At 44.8% G+C, this 9,060-nt stretch overlaps 1 protein-coding gene across 1 annotated transcript in view; it reads left to right on the top strand.

Moving 5' to 3' along the window:
• The first annotated feature begins 7,122 nt into the window (after window positions 1–7,122).
• LOC135510253 (sodium/calcium exchanger 1-like) overlaps window positions 7,123–9,060 on the top strand; it is a 109,204-nt gene continuing 107,266 nt past the window's right edge. The window contains exon 1 of the mRNA XM_064931050.1: window positions 7,123–7,798. The gene's annotated coding sequence lies outside the window, so the exon portion shown is untranslated. The remainder of the gene's footprint in view (window positions 7,799–9,060) is intronic.

The raw sequence follows: 9,060 nt of genomic DNA, 5'->3' as shown, positions 1-9,060 counted from the left end.
TACCATGAGGAATGGAACGCAGGTGGATACCATGAGGAATGGAACGCAGGTGGATACCATGAGGAATGGAACGCAAGTGGATACCATGAGGAATGGAACGCAGGTGGATACCATGAGCAATGGCACGCAAGTGGATACCATGAGCAATGGAACGCAAGTGGATACCATGAGGAACGGAACACAAGTGGATACCATGAGGAATGGAACGCAAGTGGATACCATGAGGAATGGAACGCAGGTGGACACCATGAATGGAACGCAGGTGGATACCATGAGGAATGGAACGCAGGTGGATACCATGAGCAATGGAACGCAAGTGGATACCATGAGGAATGGAACGCAGGTGGATACCATGAGGAATGGAACGCAGGTGGATACCATGAGGAATGGAACGCAGGTGGATACCATGAGGAATGGAACGCAGGTGGATACCATGAGCAATGGAACGCAAGTGGATACCATGAGGAATGGAACGCAGGTGGATACCATGAGTAATGGAACGCAAGTGGATACCATGAGGAACGGAACACAAGTGGATACCATGAGGAATGGAACGCAAGTGGATACCATGAGCAACGGAACGCAAGTGGATACCATGAGGAATGGAACGCAGGTGGACACCATGAATGGAACGCAGGTGGATACCATGAGGAATGGAACGCAGGTGGATACCATGATGAATGGAACGCAGGTGGATACCATGAGCAATGGAACGCAAGTGGATACCATGAGGAATGGAACGCAGGTGGATACCATGAATGGAACGCAGGTGGATACCATGAGGAATGGAACGCAGGTGGATACCATGAGGAATGGAACGCAGGTGGATACCATGAGGAATGGAACGCAGGTGGATACCATGAGCAATGGAACGCAAGTGGATACCATGAGGAATGGAACGCAGGTGGACACCATGAGCAATGGAACGCAAGTGGATACCATGAGGAATGGAACGCAGGTGGACACCATGAATGGAACGCAGGTGGATACCATGAGGAATGGAACGCAGGTGGATACCATGATGAATGGAACGCAGGTGGATACCATGATGAATGGAACGCAGGTGGATACCATGAGGAATGGAACGCAGGTGGACACCATGAATGGAACGCAGGTGGATACCATGAGGAATGCAACGCAGGTTGGATACCATGAGCAATGGAACGCAGGTGGATACCATGATGAATGGAACGCATTTGGAAACCATGAGGAATGGAACGCAGGTGGATACCATGAGGAATGTAACGCAGGTGGATACCATGATGAATGGAACGCAGGTGGATACCATGAGCAATGGAACGCAGGTGGATACCATGAGGAATAAAACGCAGGTGGATACCATGAGGAATGCGCGAGATCATAAAATGGCTGACTGCCGGACACCTGAGAGATTCTGCTCTCATTCACTCCCACAACACAGCAGAGGTCTCATTCAAATTTCTATAGATGGTTGACATCTAGTGGAACCCCTTGGCAGTGCAACATCATTCATATCTCAAGGGAATTTCATTGGGGACTGTGGTGAACACACACAAAGCTCAGATTTCTCACTTCCTGTTTTGATTTCTTCTCAGGATTTTGCCTGCCATATGAAATCTGCTATACTCACAGACATCATTCAAACAGTTTTAGAAACTTTAGAGTGTTTTCTATCCAATATTAATAATACTATGCATATATTACCAACTGAGACTGAGGAGCAGGCCGTTTACTTTGGGCAACTTATTCATCCAAGCTACTCAATACTGGTGGTGTTCATTAACAGCTCTTTTCACTGTAATGGCAGCCTCAGTGTTGGTGGTGTTCATTAACAGCTCCTTTCACTGTAATGCCAGCCTCAGTGTCGGTAGTGTTCATTAATATGGCTGCAATCCCGTTAACGGGAGCGATATGACAACAGCCAGTGAAAGAGCAGGACTCCAATTTCACAACATCAAAAATGTCATAATTAAAATTCCTCAAACATACATGTGTCTCATACCGTTTTAAAGCTAATCTTGTTGTTAATTCCACTACAGTGTCCGATTTCAAATATGCTTTACAGCAAAAGCACAATAAACGATTATGTTAGGTCACCACATAGCCACAGAAAAAAGAGTAGTTTCAAAAAGCACAAATAGAGATAAAATGAATCACTAACCTTTGATGATCTTCATCAGATGACACGCATAGGACTTTATGTTACACAATACATGTATGTTTTGTTTGATAAAGTTCATATTTATCAAAATATGAGTTTACATTGACGCGTTACATTCACTAGTTCCAAAAACATCCAGAGATTTTGCATAGCCACATCATTCAACAGAAATACTCATCATAAATGTAGATCATAATACAAGTTATACACATGGAATTATAGATATACCTCTCCTTAATGCAATCGCTGTGCCTGATTTTTAAAAACTTTAGAATTAGTCACAATAGCTGCCATGTTAATGTCAACATAAACAAGAAATGACATAATAAATATTCCCTTACCTTTGATGATCTACATCAGAAAGCACTCCAGGAATCCCAGGTCCACAATAAATGTTTGTTTTGTTTGATAATGTCCGTTATTTATGTCCAAATACCTTCTTTTGTTAGCGTGTTCGGTATACATATCCAAACAGCGTTACGTCGGACAAAAACTTGAAAAAGTTATATTACAGGTCGAAGAAACATTTCAAACTAAGTACAGAATCAATCATTAGGATGTTTTTAACATATAGCTTCAATAAAGTTCCAACCGGAGTATTCCTTTGTGTCTACGTGAGCAATGGAACGCAGGTGGATACCATGAATGGAACGCAGGTGGATACCATGAGGAATGGAACGCAGGTGGATACAGTGAGGAATGGAACGCAGGTGGATACCATGAGGAATGGAACGCAGGTGGATACCATGAGGAATGGAACGCAGGTGGATACCATGAGCAATGGAACGCAGGTGGATACCATGAGGAATGGAACGCAGGTGGATACCATGAGCAATGGAACGCAGGTGGATACCATGATGAATGGAACGCATTTGGATACCATGAGGAATGGAACGCAGGTGTATACCATGAGGAATGTAATGCAGGTGGATACCATGATGAATGGAACGCAGGTGGATACCATGAGCAATGGAACGCAGGTGGATACCATGAGGAATGCGCGAGATCATAAAATGGCTGACTGCCGGACACCTGAGAGATTCTGCTCTCATTCACTCCCACAACACAGCAGAGGTCTCATTCAAATTTCTATAGATGGTTGACATCTAGTGGAACCCCTTGGCAGTGCAACATCATTCATATCTCAAGGGGATTTCATTGGGGACTGTGGTGAACACACACAAAGCTCAGATTTCTCACTTCCTGTTTTGATTTCTTCTCAGGATTTTGCTTGCCATATGAATTCTGCTATACTCACAGACATCATTCAAACAGTTTTAGAAACTTTAGAGTGTTTCTATCCAATATTAATAATACTATGCATATATTACCAACTGAGACTGAGGAGCAGGCCGTTTACTTTGGGCAACTTATTCATCCAAGCTACTCAATACTGGTGGTGTTCATTAACAGCTCCTTTCACTGTAATGTCAGCCTCAGTGTTGGTGGTGTTCATTGACAGCTCAAGTTTTCGCTACACTCAAATTAACATCTGCTAATCATGTGTATGTGACAAATACAATTAGATTTGATTTGATTTAACTGTAATGGCAGCCTCAGTGTTCGTGGTGTTCATTAACAGCTCCTTTCACTGTAATGCCAGCCTCAGTGTTGGTGGTGTTCATTAACAGCTCCTTTAACTGTAATGGCAGCCTCAGTGTCGGTGGTGTTCATTAACAGCTCCTTTCTCTGTAATGGCAGCCTCAGTGTTGGTGGTGTTCATTAACAGCTCCTTTCTCTGTAATGGCAGCCTCAGTGTCGGTGGTGTTCATTAACAGCTCCTTTCTCTGTAATGCCAGCCTCAGTGTCGGTGGTGTTCATTAACAGCTCCTTTCTCTGTAATGGCAGCCTCAGTGTTCGTGGTGTTCATTAACAGCTCCTTTCTCTGTAATGGCAGCCTCAGTGTCGGTGGTGTTCATTAACAGCTCCTTTCACTGTAATGCCAGCCTCAGTGTTGGTGGTGTTCATTAACAGCTCCTTTCACTGTAATGGCAGCCTCAGTGTCGGTGGTGTTCATTAACAGCTCCTTTCACTGTAATGCCAGCCTCAGTGTCGGTGGTGTTCATTAACAGCTCCTTTCACTGTAATGCCAGCCTCAGTGTCGGTGATGCTCATTAACAGCTCCTTTCACTGTAATGGCAGCCTCAGTGTCGGTGGTGTTCATTAACAGCTCCTTTCACTGTAATGCCAGCCTCAGTGTCGGTGATGCTCATTAACAGCTCCTTTCACTGTAATGGCAGCCTCAGTGTTCGTGATGCTCATTAACAGCTCCTTTCACTGTAATGCCAGCCTCAGTGTTGGTGGTGTTCATTAACAGCTCCTTTCTCTGTAATGGCAGCCTCAGTGTCGGTGGTGTTCATTAACAGCTCCTTTCACTGTAATGCCAGCCTCAGTGTTGGTGGTGTTCATTAACAGCTCCTTTCACTGTAATGGCAGCCTCAGTGTCGGTGGTGTTCATTAACAGCTCCTTTCACTGTAACACATTAATAATGAATTCCATTAAAGACCATATTCATACATTTCCTGAATGAGTGAGCGAGAGAGTGAGAGGGAGAGAGTGAGAGTGAGAGAGTGAGAGTGAGAGAGTGAGAGGGAGAGAGTGAGAGGGAGAGAGTGAGAGGGAGAGAGTGAGAGGGAGAGAGTGAGAGGGAGAGAGTGAGAGGGAGTGAGAGAGAGTGAGAGAGTGAGTGAGAGAGTGAGAGTGAGAGAGAGTGAGAGAGTGTGTGTATGTGTGTGTGGGAATGGTATGACTTGTCCTGATGAACTGTCTGATAGATGGGTGGCCTCTCTCTCTCTCTCTCTCTCTCTCTCTGTTCTCTCTCTCTCTCTCTCTCTCACACTCTGTCTCTCTCTCTCTCTCTGTTCCTCTCTCTCTCTCTGTTTCTCTCTCTCTCTCTGTTCCTCTCTCTCTCTCTGTCCCTCTCTCTCTCTCTCTCTCTCTCTCTCTGTTCCTCTCTCACTCTGTCTCTCTCTCTCTCTGTTTCTCTCTCTCTCTCTCTGTTTCTCTCTCTCTCTCTGTTCCTCTCTCTCTCTCTGTTCCTCTCTCTCTCTCTGTTTCTCTCTCTCTCTCTGTTCCTCTCTCTCTCTCTGTCCCTCTCTCTCTCTCTCTCTCTCTCTCTCTGTTCCTCTCTCACTCTGTCTCTCTCTCTCTCTCTGTTCCTCTCTCTCTCTCTCTGTTTCTCTCTCTCTCTCTGTTCCTCTCTCTCTCTCTGTTCCTCTCTCTCTCTCTCTGTTCCTCTCTCTCTCTCTCTCTCTCTCTCTCTGTTCCTCTCTCACTCTGTCTCTCTCTCTGTTCCTCTCTCTCTCTCTCTCTCTCTCTGTTCCTCTCTCACTCTGTCTCTCTCTCTCTCTGTTCCTCTCTCTCTCTCTCTGTTTCTCTCTCTCTCTCTGTTCCTCTCTCTCTCTCTGTAACTCTCTCTCTCTCTCTCTGTTCTCTCTCTCTCTCTCTCTCTCTCTCTCTGTTCCTCTCTCACTCTGTCTCTCTCTCTGTTCCTCTCTCTCTCTCTCTCTCTCTGTTCCTCTCTCACTCTGTCTCTCTCTCTCTCTGTTTCTCTCTCTCTCTCTGTTTCTCTCTCTCTATCTGTTCCTATCTCTGTTTCTGTTCCTCTATCTCTCTCTCTCTCTCTCTCTCTCTCTGTTTCTCTCTCTCTCAGCCTTTCTCAGACTCTCTTAGCCTCTTTCTCTTTCTGCCTCTCTCAGCCTTCCTCTCTCTCAGCCTCTCTCTATCCCTCAGCCATCTCTCTCTCGTCCTCTCTATCAGCCCCATTCTCTCTGCTATGCTCTCTCTCTCTCAGCCTTTCTCTCTCTCTCCTTCCTCTCTCTCAGCCTCTCTCTATCCCTCAGCCATCTCTCTCTCGTCCTCTCTATCAGCCCCATTCTCTCTGCTATGCTCTCTCTCTCTCAGCCTTTCTCTCTCTCTCCTTCCTCTCTCTCAGCCTCTCTCTATCCCTCAGCCATCTCTCTCTCTGCCTCTCTATCAGCCCCTTTCTCTCTACTACGCTCTCTCTCTCTCTGTCTCACTCTTCCTCTCTCTCTCAGCCTCTCTATTTCTGCCTCTCTTAGCCTCTCTCTCTCTGCCGCTCCCTCTCTTTCTCTCTCTCACTTCCTCTCTTTCAATCTGCCCCTATCTCACTCTCATTCTCTCTCTGCCTCTATACAATTCAAAGGGCTTTATTGGCATGGGAAACATGTTTACACTGACAAAGCAAGTGAATTAGATAATAAACAAATACAAACAATACAAAATGTTATTTTATGTATATATACAGTGTTGTAATGTTGTAATGATGTGCAAATAGTTCATGTACAAAAGGGAAATTAAATAAACAAATATAGGTTGTATTTACAATGGTGTTTGCTCTTCACTGGTTGCCCTTTATTTGTGGCAACAGGTCACAAATATTACTGCTGTGATGTCACACTGTGGCATTTCACTCAGTAGAAATGGGAGTTCATTAAAATGTGATTTGTTTTGGATTTCTTTGTGGATCTGTGTAATCTGAGGGAAATATGTGTCTCTAATATGGTCATACATTTGGCAGGAGCTTAGGAAGTGCAAAATGAGGGCAGTGTGCACAGCCTGACTTCTCTCTCTCTCCCTCTCACCCTCCCTCTCCTTCTCTCTCTCTCCATCTCACCCTCCCTCTCTCCTTCTCTCTCTCTCCATCTCACCCTCCCTCTCTCCTTCTCTCTCTCTCCATCTCACCCTCCCTCTCTCCTTCTCTCTCTCTCCCTCTCACCCTCCCTCTCTCCTTCTCTCTCTCTCCCTCTCACCCTCCCTCTCCTTCTCTCTCCCTCTCTGGCTATAGCTCCTCTTCTTTATGCAGCTGAGCTCAACCAACCTCTCTCGCTACCGCACGTACGCGCGCACACACACACACACACACACTACACTCCGCCCTCACCATCTCCCTCTCTCATTCTCAATTCCTCATCCCCCCCCCCCTCCTCTCTCTCTCTGACATTGAGAGAGACTGCGATCCCGTGAGAGTGTGCGAGTGTGTTTGGTTTCGGAAGGGAGTGGAAAGCCCTCCGCGACACAGTGTCACTCATATAATGTGACACAGGGAGGGGACAGGGGGAGAGAGAGAGCGAGGGTTCGTATCGGTTGTGGCTACAGAACACTGGGAAAAAGGCAATGCACGCGCGCACCGTCGCCTAGGCTACCGTCGGTGCCGTTATCTAGCCTTCTGAATGAAGGATTGAAGCTGAAGATTCCCAAAGGTTTTCCTCCCGGAGAAAACAGAAACAATATTTGTTTGTTTTTTCTCTCTCTCTCTGTCTCTCTCTCTTTCTCTCTCTCTCTGTCTCTCTCTCTTTCTCTCTCTCTCTTTCTCTCTCTCTGTCTCGCTCCTCCATCCTTCTTTCAGGTCTCTGAGGATGTGTCAGAACTGAGCTGTCTGTCATTGAGAAGAAGCTGATAAATGAAAATCAGAGCTGGTGTCAGAAGTTGACAAGACAGAGGACACGGAAATTGAAAGACACAACGCTAAGACCATTGTTATGTCTGCCTAAAGTAACCTTACACAACGAAGCGGATCGTAAAGACCGAGACCGGAATCCTCATCGCCACGAGACCTGCCGTGACCAGCGGATCACAGGTGCAAGCACTCGTACACCGGAGAGAAACGAGACGTCGCTGGAGGAATACGGTTTCAAGTGAGTCACGGGTTATAAGCTCCTAACCCCGCTGTTGGTTTACGGTTATTGTTCCATTATTATCCCTGTACGGTAGAACCGGGATGTGATTAGGGTCAGGCACCACGAGGTGATGAACACCTAGGCTACACACCGGGACCCGTTAACCGTCAGGGTACGTAATATTTTTGATGTGTGAGCCTCAGCAGGTCGTTAATTGATTAATACTAATTATTTAAATACGGCAAGATCAGTTACTATGATGATGGTAACACACACACACACACACACACACACACACACACACACACACACACACACACACACACACACACACACACACACACACACACACACACACACACACACACACACACACTATGATGGTTGATATAGGCTACAAATAATTAACAAAGGATATGGCGTGCGATAAATTATTCACGGAACAAGCTGTCATGAAAAACATGACCAGTTAAATGGATCAACGTCAGATATTTCTAGGCGCTTAATAGTAAAAAATAGACTATAGCTTTGTGTCCTGCTGGTTTGTAAGACTAGAGAAATAGGCTATAGCTTTTTGTCCTGCTGGTTTGTAAGACTAGAGAAATAGGCTATAGCTTTTTGTCCTGCTGGTTTGTAAGACTAGAGAAATAGACTATAGCTTTTTGTCCTGCTGGTTTGTAAGACTAGAGAAATAGACTATAGCTTTTTGTCCTGCTGGTTTGTAAGACTAGAGAAATAGACTATAGCTTTTTGTCCTGCTGGTTTGTAAGACTAGAGAAATAGGCTATAGCTTTTTGTCCTGCTGGTTTGTAAGACTAGAGAAATAGACTATAGCTTTTTGTCCTGCTGGTTTGTAAGACTAGAGAAATAGACTATAGCTTTGTGTCCTGCTGGTTTGTAAGACTAGAGAAATAGACTATAGCTTTGTGTCCTGCTGGTTTGTAAGACTAGAGAAATAGGCTACATAGCCTATAGTTTACAAATGCACGTAGGCTTATATGCTTGTAGGCTATATGAAAATAGCCAATATCAATTTATTACTTAACAACATAAGTGCCTTTGATTAATAATAACTTACACGCACTGTGATCGTGTTCTTTCCTGATTTGTCATAGTAAAATAAATACAATTGGAGGGAGATGGAAATAGACAATAATTGACGAAGCTAGTTGATTGAATTGTATTTTTTTTTTTGTATTTTATTTTTAATCGTTTTTTTCCAAATGCTCAACGCGCCAATCATGGTATTCTCATTGTAGTCTAAATATCTGCCTGCTAAT

Source organism: Oncorhynchus masou, chromosome 23, assembly GCF_036934945.1.
Source record: "Oncorhynchus masou masou isolate Uvic2021 chromosome 23, UVic_Omas_1.1, whole genome shotgun sequence".
NCBI lineage: Eukaryota > Metazoa > Chordata > Actinopteri > Salmoniformes > Salmonidae > Oncorhynchus > Oncorhynchus masou.
Note: the sequence above shows the minus strand (reverse complement) of the source record. Positions and strands in the feature narration are given on the sequence as shown.